Source organism: Rattus rattus, chromosome 2 (genome assembly GCF_011064425.1).
Source record: "Rattus rattus isolate New Zealand chromosome 2, Rrattus_CSIRO_v1, whole genome shotgun sequence".
NCBI classification, from domain to species: domain Eukaryota; kingdom Metazoa; phylum Chordata; class Mammalia; order Rodentia; family Muridae; genus Rattus; species Rattus rattus.
This window is the reverse complement of record NC_046155.1, coordinates 33,229,774-33,242,897: the sequence shown is the minus strand read 5'-3', so window position 1 is coordinate 33,242,897 and position 13,124 is coordinate 33,229,774. Positions and strand designations below refer to the sequence as shown.

Below are 13,124 nucleotides of genomic sequence, written 5' to 3'. Positions count from 1 at the left end.
TAAGCTACTCCTCTCGCTATGCTCTGGGCCTCTTTTATGAAGCAGGCATGGAGATTGATGTCCCTTGGGCTGGCCAGTACATCACCAGTAATCCCTGCATACGCTTCATCTCCATTGACAGTAAGAAGCGCAACATAGGTGAGTATTCTTAGGATTTCCCTTGAATGTGGGACAATGGTGGGTATAGACTGAGAAAAATGGTGGTTGAGTGTTCCCATTGTGAGCAGAACAAGTGTTTAACGCCAAGCCACAGGGGATAAAACTTAATGTCTCATTTGCTCAGTTATGAAATACACAGTGCAACCAGAAAGGTTTCTCAGAAAATCATTCATCGCGTGGATTGTATTGTGGAGTTCATAAAAATAGTGTCCAGAAGCTTAAGATTTCAGAATGCCCTCTGTTCTATTGCCTTAATCTGGATTGATGTACATGCAGATGTTTTCTCATTGTCTGCTTCTTGGTGGGGGTCCTTTGACTTATTTGGGTTTTTTTGTTTGTCTGTTTTGTTTTGTTTTTTTTTTTAATTTAGTGATTGCTGAGCTTCCCTGGCTAGATTAAAATAGCATTTACCATGCTATTAAATCCATCACTTCCATATTATTTTGATATCTGTGTACATTTCATCTTTTTTAAATGAGACAAAAATTAGTCTACATGAAACGTTTGGTGAGAACCGTCCTAGGATCCATTCTACACTTTACCTTTTGGTTAAAAAAAATGAAAACTTAAATTTGATTTATAAAACCATGTGTTTTAGAGACAGAAGCAGGCGGACCTCTGAGAGTTTCAGGTCAGCCTGGCCTTCAGAAGGAAGGAACGGGGAGGAAGCGGAGGCACGGAAGAGAAAGAGAAAAGGGAAGAGAGAGAGAGAGAGAGAGAGAGAGAGAGAGAGAGAGAGACAGAGAGACAGAGAGACAGAGAGACAGAGAGACAGAGAGAGACAGAGAGACAGAGAGAGGCAGAGAGAGAGGGAGAGACAGATGAAAAGTAAGAAGGATGAAAGTAAGAAAGAAAAAGAGAAGGAGGGAGGGAAGATGAAAGCTTGAGTCACAGGAAAAAGGTAACTGATTCATTTCAGAAAAGAAACGTGAGTGTGTATTCATAGCTGTGGGGTTATGGTGCTGCCTAGGGTAATGCTTTTCATAAATAAACGGCAATGATCTAAGATGACAAAACTCGCAGAAGGAATTGCAGTGGAGTTTGTTACGGTGCCTCAGTGCACAGCAATACTTTCGTCAGCCCATTAGTTAGAAGTCTTGCCTGATAAAATCACCAACTAATGTCTCTTGGCTTGCCAGAATTTCATGATAGGCCTAGGCTGCTTTTTCTATCAGAGCACACAATCTAAGAAAAATGTTTCTTTTATAACTTAAAACTCCCCAAGGGCTGGACTGCTTATGTTAACATGATACCACATCTATATACGATCAGCAGCTCATGAAATGCTCTGGGACAGCTATGGACGTTAGCTGTTACATGTAACCATAAACAACGCTACAGCTGCTTTGTTCTGAGGAAATGAAAATAATCCCTGATCCTCTCAAGTTATATACCATGAATACAACATTATCTTTGGTGTGTTCCTTCATAAGACAGGGTCTGTATCAGGGTATATATTTAGCTATACATAACAGAAAAAATAGGCATGTTTAAACAACATGAGGTCACCTGATAATCCACTATGAAAACTTGATCTGTTTTTTAGATTGATATGTTAGAAATATAGGGTGCCTCTCAATGGTAGAGCATTTGTCTGACACATGCAAAGCTAGGTTCAATCCTTAACACAAAATAAAATGAAAAAAATTCATAGATTGAACACTGTGCTGATCGATATTTTTATTACAAATACCCAAGAGTTCAACTTCCAAGGAGGCTGAGTATCATAGCCTATGTTCTCTCATATAAATATAGACACACATGTTTAGAGACAAGAGTCTCAATATAGAACCTAGATGGCCTGAACTCACTATGTAGAACAGACTAACCTGGAACTCCATCGATACCTGCCTGTCTGCATCCTGCGTGCTGAATCACAGCCTCTACGGCCACACCCAACCTATCTTCAAGTTTTATATCCATGAATTTATGTGGGAGTAGTTGTGGATATAGGACATGAAACCAGAAACTGAGAGAGAGAAACAAAACAACTCAGGATTTGAGAAGGAGCCCTGGGAGGAGCCATACAATGTGGGAGACATGAAAGTCGGAATTACCGGGTACAGAAAGGCTCAGTGAAAAAAAGAGCAGTCAGGGACAGAGGGTCAGCACAATGTGGATGAAAATATCCTATGGATACCTAATATTTTGTCTCAAAGTTTTTTGAAAAGTGAATGGCAGAGCAAAACTATTCACCTCGTAGAGAGCAAGATGCTAAAATAAGGAATTGGCTTTTTCATCCCTCCTCATTACTTCTGATTGTTCAGTCTAGTAGATGTCTTGCCACTCAGTAATCCATCTCCAGAAGCATCCTCACAGACACATGCACAGGACATGGACACTAATCTCCCAGGCAATTCTCAGTCCAATGAAATTGACCACCAACATCACCCATCACAATGAGATGATATTTGGAGATTCAGCTCAGGTCGTATTGATTACCTGGAGTCCTAAGGGTGGCATCTTAGCCCAGTAGGACAGCAGCCTTATACAAACAAAAGAGAAAAGTCTCCCTTCCCTCTACTGCTACTTTCATGTAGCAAGGGAAATGTGTGGCAGGGATATAGAAAGATAGCAGGAAGCAAACCCTCACCAGGAACCGGTTCAGCTAATGCCGGGGTCGTGGGGTTCTCTGACGCAAAACTGAGAGAAATAACTCCATTTATGTGAACTACAGAGTCTCCTTAAGGCCTCACTCCCATCCATTTATTTATTTATTTGTTTGTTTATTTATTTATTTATTTATTTATTTATTTATTTCCAGATATTGAAGCACATCAAAGTCTAGCAGCACACTTTAAAAGAACCACCAGTGACTGCGCCTTCCAGAGAATCTGTCCAATAGTTCTTTAATCTGCCCATTCTCATAGCCACTAGTGAGGCAAGTGAGAGTAACATGAGTGTGAGGCAGGTGGATTATCACAAACCTACCTCGAGTGTACTCCTGGAGCTGTGTCACAGCCGATAGCCATGAGAAGGAACACCGCCTGAACAAAGGAAAGTTTTGTTACAGAGAAAGGAAGAAGGCGAGCTGGTGGCTGTGCGGCCCTCCCTTCCTGCTATCTTCCAGCAGAATTAAATCTTGTGTAGGAGGTAAACATCTAAATGTATTATGAAAAGAAAAGAATCATATATATTCATATATACCCTTTAAGATCTATAAAAACTACATTACACCTTTGAAAATGGCAAAAAAAAATATTCAGTAAACTTAATACGAACATTTTTCACCTTTTGGCTAGATTTCTGTTTCCCTGGGAGAGGTTAGATTAAAAAGCTGGATTGTGTGCATCAGACACAGTGATGCTTTCTACCAGGAAAGTCAGACAAGAAAGAAAGAAATAGTCCTACCCATGAACAAACTCAATTTTCTCTACAATGAGGGGAAAGCACCCACACAACACTGAAGTAACAATTTATAAAACTGAATGGATCTGAAAAACTGAAGCATAATAGCACGAATCTCTCGTGGTTATCAACTTTTTAATAATAGATAGTTAAATCTCTCTTAATATCAACAACCACACAGTTTTAAAGCTCAGGAGCCAGGGGAGTCAGAAGCCATGTTTGTTATCTGCCCATTGTCAAGGTCTCTCAAGGCACCGGGAAATACCCACCTCTTCTGTCAGTTATATGGGAACCTACTGCACATGCATTCGCCATGCAAAGCCTCAAGTAATAATTTCTCTTAACGTAAAAACTTACTGTCTTCACCTAAGCAGTGTAATTCTATCAGAGCCCAGAGCACTGTGTCAAGCTAATTTACCATGATATTAATGCGTTTATAACATAATTCCCGTGTTTTAGTAATACTGACATCTAAATGGGCAAGTAAGAGACATGTTGTTTCTGTGGCTCCACCCCATAGCTAGCCTTTGGGTTATTTCCTTGAATCAAACCTAGCACCGTAACACACACACACACACACACACACACACACACTGGACGGGACGTTTGTGTTTTGTTGGGGTAGAAAATGTAGGTGTACATAAGACACACAAAATTCACCAGGACTGCGACCACAAATGCAGTCTGTTAATGAGTCCCCAGGGACAGAAGATGCAGTGACCCAAACCAAATGAAGGTCAGGGCCTACTCATTTGTCACATGCCAGAAATAGGCAGGAAGTGCAGAAAGCCACAGCCAGAACCAACTTTCCCATCAGGCAAAGGATGGAAGGTCCAACGTGTAGCAGACCCAGCCTCAGGGGCCAACACTTTGAGTATGCATCAGTGTTAGCTCCTGTTCCCAGTGGCTTGTGGGACACTGGTTCTTCGGGGACTCTTCTGTGAGCTCTGTTATCAAACCAGACACATTTATGCCTGGTTTAGAGAGTTCAAAAAATAGCTCATTAAAAGAAATTTCTACAGAAAAGACATCTCCGTCTCTTCAGTAATTGATGTATTTGATTGACTGCACTAGATCATGGATCATTGGAAGGTAAATCAAGCCTATGTCAGTACCTCAGGACACACTGGAGAAACCAAACTTGCTGTCGTCTTTTATGCTTCCTGTGTGGCAGGAACATCAAGCAAGATTGGTCTGTCCCTGAAGGCATTCAGTGTGTTGGAATTGGACTCTAAGATTGTGTAGGCTTAAATAAAAAAGTCCTTTGCCATATTAATAGTTTGGATCTTGACTGTCTCCCAGAGGCTAATGTGTTTAAGACTTAGTAAGTGAGACCTAGTTACTGGGCATATGACCTTGAAGGGGACTCTGGACCCCAGTACCTCTTTTTCTCTCTATTTTGTTTCCCAGTCATGAGGTCAGCAGCTATACTACGGTGTGCTCCCTTCCTGCATTAATACACAATTAAGTGGGGAACACTGACTTTGAGGGCAAATTGACCCTATCTTTTACTTACGCATATAGAAAGAAGAAAAGTGGTTTTGGTGAACGTATTGCCAGTTCTTGCTGTGATATGTGGTACATATGTATTCTATAGACACGTGAGTAGCCTTGTATGGATGGTAAATTAGTTCAAATACAAGTACAAATCCATTAACTTGTAGTTACCACAGAGGGCAAAAACTGAGTAATTCCAAGGAAGACTATAGGCTCATAGACAAAGATTCTGAAAATAATTAGCAATGTTGTTCATGTAGAAGAGCAGGAACCAGCCACATCAGTCTGTGTCTGCCCTCTGAGGTAACTGAAGCCCCTCAACTTGACCTTGGTGTTAAACTAAGCCAGGAGTTAAGTTGTTCATAGTCAACTTACCCCAACTACTTACTACTTGTATAACAATAAATTACTTAACATCTCTGTATTCCCCTCAGTACTATGAGGAAATAATAATCCTAAAGACTTATTGAGGAATAAACAGTGCAAGTAAGAACTTCACATGGCACTTAGCAAATAATAAGTCAGTGTGTCTGACTTACTATCTAAAGACTCTAATGCTCAACTTAGATATTATATTCTCTAAAGCAGAGTGTGTAAACATAAAGGTCCAAGTTAAGTGAATCGGTCTTCTGTTATCAGTACATTTAGGATTCTGGACAAATTAGGTAAATAGAACATATTAATGATCTTGAAAATAATTAATCAGATTTTTATCTTGCATTCCTTTTCACAGATGCAAGATATTGATGATCAATGAGTGAACAATGGATAGCCATCTAAAGCAATTAATGCAATTTGCAACTCTAGAATCATAATGACCAATGCACATAATTGAATACTTTTCAACATTTAATCAAAGATACCCCTTTAACTCATTTAAAAAGAAGATAAACAAATTTGGAAAACCTTTCTTTATCACATGGAACTTATCATTGCAAAAGTTTTGTTGGGATAATTTAATAGCAAATAATAGCATTATATACTTCCTTTAATTACAATTCCCCCACAATATCTAGAAATGTTCCTCATGGACTGTTTATTGCATAAACTTTTTTCATCGTGAAAAATAGCATAATACAAGAAGCAATAAATGATTGTAATATATCCAAGAAAAAGTCCAGTCTGCTTGTGATCACCTAATGGATTTTCTTGATTATTCCAACTAAGTGGACCATCAGTGATATGACAGCATAAAATGACCTGCTTTGAGATTTGAATAATGTGGAATTATTTGAAACTGCAGAACATGAAGTCTAAAGAGGTAAAAATATTATAAAGAAAACAGAAAACGAAAAAAGAAAAGGGAACGACAGGAAGGAAGAAAGGGAAATAACCATAATCATAAAAGTCTGTCATGTTTCCAGCTCAGGTTTCTGCTTTCACATCCGAGTTATCAGAGAAAATAGCCACCTTGCTAACACAGCGGGCACTAACAACTTACCAAGGCTGGTTTATAGAAAGAGCAGCTTCTAGTTATAAAACAGACTCTTCTCACATAAATCAAGTAGGCCACTTTAACTAAGAGAAGTCAAATTCTAATTGCAAATAGGTATTGTGATAGTTATATCATAATAGATATAGATATATAGATGATATAGGTAATTATTGATGATAATACCAAATCTTGGAGTAATGACTTACAAGAAAAAGTTTTATATCTGAGTAATAGATATTGAGTTACCTTTTAGAGTAAAAAATGTATACATATACTCATACATAACTTAGGTAAACACTTAGATAAAAGTACATATCATATATGCATATATATTTTTAAAGTATTAAGTCCAGAGTGTAAAATACTCTCATTTCACATATATTTCCTACAGTTAAAAACAGAAGTGATCTTTCATTAGAGAATGAAATAATTCAGCCTTTTTTGTAAGGAGAACATTTGCATACAAAGTCAGACTAAACAACGGACCCCTTTTAGCCTCTGGCTTTCCTGTCAATTGGTCCTCAACAGGAGATTACATCTAAGATAACACTTGTCCACCCACTTGCCAAGCAATTTGTTTCAGTATGATAATTAGTGCCAGAGTTGGAAGGAAATAGAATATCAGCTAAATGTTTACAGCAAAAATAGTCTAAAATACGAAGTATGTTACTGGTACACCTATCTGTGTGTTTGTGTCGGTGTCATACATACATGCACACATAGAATGACAGTTTCCTTCATCTAAGTTAAAGTCCCAAATTTTTACTTGTATGTTTTCCATTTTCAAATTCTTCAACTGGAGCAATGTGCACAAATGAGTTTTGAATGCTCTCTTTGTGCTAATCACTGCACAAAGAACTGAAGATTCCAAAGCCCTCAATATCATTTCATGAAGTTTGATCAAATGGAAGCTTCTGAAGGTAAAAGGTACCATTGTGCTTGGTTCATTGAGACTTCTAAAAAGTGTAAATTCATGTAAGGATCTACACAATACCGCGTGTAAACATTGCGGGCTTTTGGAAGAATACTTAGAAGCTTTTGTCATGCCATACCAAGTAATTCTTTTAGGTGAGGAAATATCAGCTAGGTCTGAGGCATATATAGATTTCTAAGTTGTTTACATGTAAGTTGCCCTGCACCTTCCCATAACCTCCTACTGTCTCAAAAATGATCCTGATCTGAGCAATCGTTTTATGTCCTTGCTTCTTCTTTGCCGGGTGGAGGACTGGTGGCATAAATTAAAGCCAAGGCAATTTTTTGCAATGCTTTGGCTAAAATTAGGTAGGAATGTTTAAGTCCGTTCCTTTGCAGAATTTCCTGTCAGCTGAGTTAATATGGCAACCCTCACATCTGGTCAGGAACCTTATTTTGAATTAAGATGGAATTCATCCTCTGGATTCAAATCTAGACAGCTCCAGTTGATGTTTCCATGGTACCTGCAACCCTGTCAGCTGTTAGAGGAGGCAGAAACTGAACGAAGGCTGTGTCTGTGAGCCTGGGCTGTCTTGAAAGCTCTTCAAGTTACCTCCTCATTGCAGTCTGAAATAAGGCTGTCAGCACTCCAAGTTGTAAGCCAGGGCTCGAAATAATGTGTGCTGCTCAGTTTCCCATACAAGTGCCTGGTCAGGCATCTCAAAACCTTTGCACGTTGAGAATGGTATTGTGAAATTGTGTAAAACTCAGACAGCTTGTGAGCCTCGAGTCCTGGGAATCGGCAAAGGCTTGAGGTGGATGAAAGCTTGACAAGTCTTCATTGTGGTCCATTTTTATCTGTGACCATGACAACACTATCCAAAAGAGATGGGATCATTCCTTTACCTCAAGGCTCTTCAGAAAACAATTTTACCACTTCCCTTACTGTCAAGAATTTCATCTCAGATCAATCTAAATGTCTCATGGGCTACAGAATTGATGAGTCCTGACTGAAGAGCCTGCTGCTCTCGCCAGAATTAGCGATTCCGTCTTTTAGTGCAAATAAATCATCATACATGCTATACATCCACTGGTCCTTTTGTCTTGATCACTACTAAAAATAAGAGGTAGACATTATCATCACGAATCATAGGGGTGGGTATCCAGTGCTTAACAAATGTTTTCTGAGTCAGCTATATTACATACGTAAGTCCTAAGAGCCCTTCTCTAACCCTGACACAACATTTGAGAATTAGTAACTTAGCACTGGCTACCCACTTAGCTGGGTAGGAAAAGAAGTGGCTGGGCAGCGAGTACGTATCCCTTAGGCACACTAGTAACTGTCAACCCTAAATTATAGGAAAGGAACAAACTCTCCATTTACATTGATATGAACACCAGTGAAGAATATATGTGATTATCTCTGGCACCTATTCTGAGTTGCCTCCTTTTAGATGCCCAGTGACTATAATATCGGGATGACTGGACTATGAGGTATCATCGGTGAGATCAGGAAGTTTTATTGAAAGCTTTTCTCAGAGAGGTATGCTCAGTAACCATTTTCCCAGGTCCCTGGGGAATAGACATCTGTTTTCAATGGTGCCCTATAATGTAGACCTTAATTTCCAAAGTTACACTTCAAAGAATCCTGCTGTTCTCTTTGGGAAATGTATTTCTTTGTAATACTTGGTTGAAAAACAACTGTGTTCCAGCTGAGATGTTTAACTTAGAAAACGTGCGATAAACCCAGCAAAGTTGACGTCTCCCTGCTTTACTTTAGCAGTTTTGTGTTTGAATATCAAAATAAGTTTAAAATGGTATCTTGGATAGTGTCTTGCTGTTCCACTGCCGTGAAGAGACACTACCACTGTGGCAAATCTTCAAAGAGGAAGCATTTCACTGGGGCCTTGCTTACACTTTCAGAGTGTCAGTCCGTGATCATCATGGTGGGAAATAGACAGGCTTGGCACTGGGGCAGCAGCTGAGAGCTCTGCACACTGAACCTCAGACAGGAGAGAGGAGGGGAGAGGGAGGGAAGGAGGGAGAGACAGACAGACACAGACAGACAGACAGGAAGGACCTGGTACATTCAAAGCCCACCCCATGACACACCTCCAATGCCACTGCCTAATGGTTCACTAAACATTTAAATGTATGAGCCAATAGGTTGACCCATGTGATGCTGCTCCTCTCTCTGTAGAGTAAAATGTATTGAGTGCCAGCAACTTCATGTGACTTAAATAACCAGTCTGTAACTGTGTTTCTTAGTTGCTTTGAGTTTCAAAGTGCTGTAGGACAAGTATATTGTCTCTCTAAAATGTTATAGGAGTTGAATAAAATAGTATATGCAAAATCCCTAGTATAGCACCAGAAATGTTCATACTAAATGCTATTTTTAATTGTCACAAACAGCATGTTTTACTACTTATCTTTCATTTACATAAACACATTCATTTTTAAAATGAGACAGAAATGCCAATAAGCGTTTCAAATATTATCTTTGTTAAAGTGATAGCTCTTACACATACTAAGACTAAACAATGTCTCAACTGTTAAATTCAGAGCAGAAATTAGATGGAATTCTTCCTGCTTATGAAATCTCAGATCCCATTTCAATAAGACTTTTGTTTTTAACATGACGTACTGATGATCGCAGGGGTATTCTCTGAGGAGATTTGGCTCCAATGACTAAGACTGCTTCAAGAGCAAGTTTCAAAGTCCAACTACACAGTCTCACCATAGGAAATCACCTCAATATGACATAAAAACTTTGAGTCAGGTAGCATTTAACTGCCCAGAATCACTAGCCCTCCCTCTAGTCATTTGTGACATTATTGATACAGTTCAGCCTAAAGGGCCCCTCAAATTATTACTAGTGATGTGCTTACTCTTCAGTAAGCTAGGAAGACTTTGATATACTCTCTAAGATCACATGCAGACCATGGGATTTTTAATGGTGATTGTCCCTATAGACTTCATATATGTGCTTACCTATACAATGAGAATTCACATATACCATAGAAGACATTGAATCCCCCTGTATAATGTGAATAAATATTAACCACCAGAATTTGAAAAGAATCTGCTGAAATCCCATTAATATTTATAGCTGATCTGTGGGACTAGAGACATCTTTAGTATAATATAAAATATCTCAAATTCACGATTATAACAATGTAGCATCCTTGAAAGTAAAATATAGTTTTTCCACTGAAGTGGGTTTCTGTTCTATGTATTACTAGTGAATTCTTTGTTGCTGTTATTATATGCCTTTATACTACTTAATAGGGTCAGCAAGGTGACCTTGAAACCCGAGTTCAGCTGAGCCTGATTCTCTTCATTAAAAACAAAATCCCTGTTTGTTTCCTTTCCCTCCTATTTTCAGAATAATGGCTTCTCGAAGAATTTCTTCTTTAATTGAAGAATCTTGCCCAAGTACCTAGATCTAATCTTTAATCAAAAGTCAAAATATAACAGGAAAAATAATTCCACTCATCTCATTAGGAAAGAATAAGAATGCCCAAAGTGGCCTGGTTGATTTTCTCTACAAAAGGGGACAGGAATATGTTAAGACTAACTTAAATAACTTCATTGTCTGATTGGTCTCAGATCTTAAAATTCAAAATGTTATAATATCAAAGCAAAAATCTTCACCTTAATGAACCAAATGGACTAAAGCAAAGATTTCGGTCAATTATAGCCAAGAGATATATTTCATCTTTTTACAGAATCCTTTCAAACAGTGACAGATCTAAAGCTAAACTCAACCATGCAGCTACTATGGTGACAACATGATATTCTTAGGGCAAACAAATCTTGCCTGATTCAGGAAAATAGGCCAATGATAATGTCACTTAAGATACAAAGTTTCACATAGGGCACAGTGCTGGCTAGAACAAAATAGCAATGTATAATAAAGGCTGACTTCACAGGAATGGGGAGTATTGAGGATAGAGATTCTAGTGGACTGACATCATAGAAAACCTAGGATTTTTTTTTTTACATATTGTGGAAAGAGAACTGCAGCCAGCAAGAGCCTAAAATCCAAATGTGAGTTAGGTTAAGCCCTCTGCCCTAGGGAGCTGAGTGAGGTCCAATTAAAAGACCATTGAATCCTTCTGTTTCTTCCTTTTGGCAGCCCAAGTAAAAGCTGTAACAAACTGAAAATCTCCCGTTGTCCCAGGATAAATAGATGTTTTCATAAAGCTTGGGGGGTCTTAGCCAAAGGACAAAGCTTCTGTTAAACAGATCCAGAAATATATACAGTCTCACTAAATATGGCTTTTTTTCTAAATGAGCAGAATCTATGGAAGTTTAAGAAGAATTGATGCTAGAAAAATTATTCCATCCCTGGACAAAAGTAGAAATCAGAAATTCTTGTGAAAATTGCTTTCTTCACTCTTTTTCATTGATATCCAACTGTTCTTCCATGCTGCCTACCCAGTGTCTAGCTCCACAGCCCTGTGGCGTGGCCTTTGACAGTCATCTATATTTAACAAAGATGAAACCACTGTGCTCACCCTCAAAAGCAAAACTCGGGAAATATCTTTGTTTCTTCCTTTATGTCAATGAAATTGTACTGACCAGTCCCAAAGTCGGCTTGGAGCTTATCTCTTCATTGTGCTTGACATTGCCACAGCACTGTTTTCTCTCCAGAATCCTCTAGATACTTACCTTCTCCAGTTCCTTCCTCATGTAGCCAGCAATCTCTTCCCAAAGCCCACATCTGCCCACGCCGCCACTCACTCAATTCCTAGTGAAACCTCTCCAGTACCTTGTTTTGCTTATAAGATTAAACCTCGGATCCTACACTGGATTAAGTGATCTAGAACAAAACTTTTCCTACAACGGCCAGATGATAAATACTTTGGATTTTGTGAGCTGTACAGCCTAAGAAGCATCTCCTCGAATCCACTGGTGTAATTAAAACTATATATACTATGCAATGGCATGGGTATGCCCATGCCTCAGTAAATCCCACAAGTATGGAAAGGATCTGGTATTGACATCATACTTTGTCTACCTCAGCATGTGCCTACTCCACCAGTTTGTCACTCTTAGCCAATCTAGCTGCCCTGTCACACACTTTTTGTGTGTGTCTGTGTGTTAAGGGTTCTTTTTTAATGTATAAAATTATTTATTGTCAATAAATTTTTATTTAAGTGGTTGGTTTGATTTCTTTGCTGTCCATCCAGGCACTCTGAAAATAGCCCTTTCTCAAGGGCATCCAGTTGTGCTTTTTAGCCCATTTTAAGGTAGGTTTCCCTTGTGACACCCTAGGAAGAAAAGGAATGGTTCATTCAGCAGGCAACCAAGTTTTAAAGACCAGTTATTCCCTAGAACCCACATCCAGAAATATGTACATATGAAATAAACTGTATCATTAGAAATACCAGGTCTAACATGCACAAAGCCAAGAAACCAATGATGCCAGATAATGAATTTCTATCGCACTGTCTTTTGAACACCCAACAGGAAGTGCAGATACCATGCAGTGCAATGTCACACACTTTTTAACCAGTTGTGAATTTTCCCATTTCAATAATTTCCTCTGTAGACTGCTAAAGTTGAACTACTCCTTCTACAGAATTCTTCTTCTTATTTCTTTTCTTTTCTTTCATTGTCGTCATTGTTGTTGTTATTGCTGCTGCTGTTGTTGTTGTTGAGACAGGGTGTCATAATACAGTCTTGGCTGAACTGGAACTTGGCTGGACTATGTAGACTAGGCTGGCCTCGAACTTTCAGTAATCATTTTGCCTTTGGCAGTACTAGT

The 13,124-nt window shown here is 38.8% G+C and overlaps 1 non-coding gene across 1 annotated transcript; it reads right to left on the bottom strand.

Moving 5' to 3' along the window:
- Nucleotides 1–12,724: 12,724 nt before the first annotated feature.
- LOC116894970 lies at nucleotides 12,725–12,850 on the bottom strand. Its single transcript, XR_004387162.1, has one exon. It is a non-coding gene; the product is annotated as a small nucleolar RNA SNORA8 (small nucleolar RNA).
- Nucleotides 12,851–13,124: the final 274 nt, after the last annotated feature.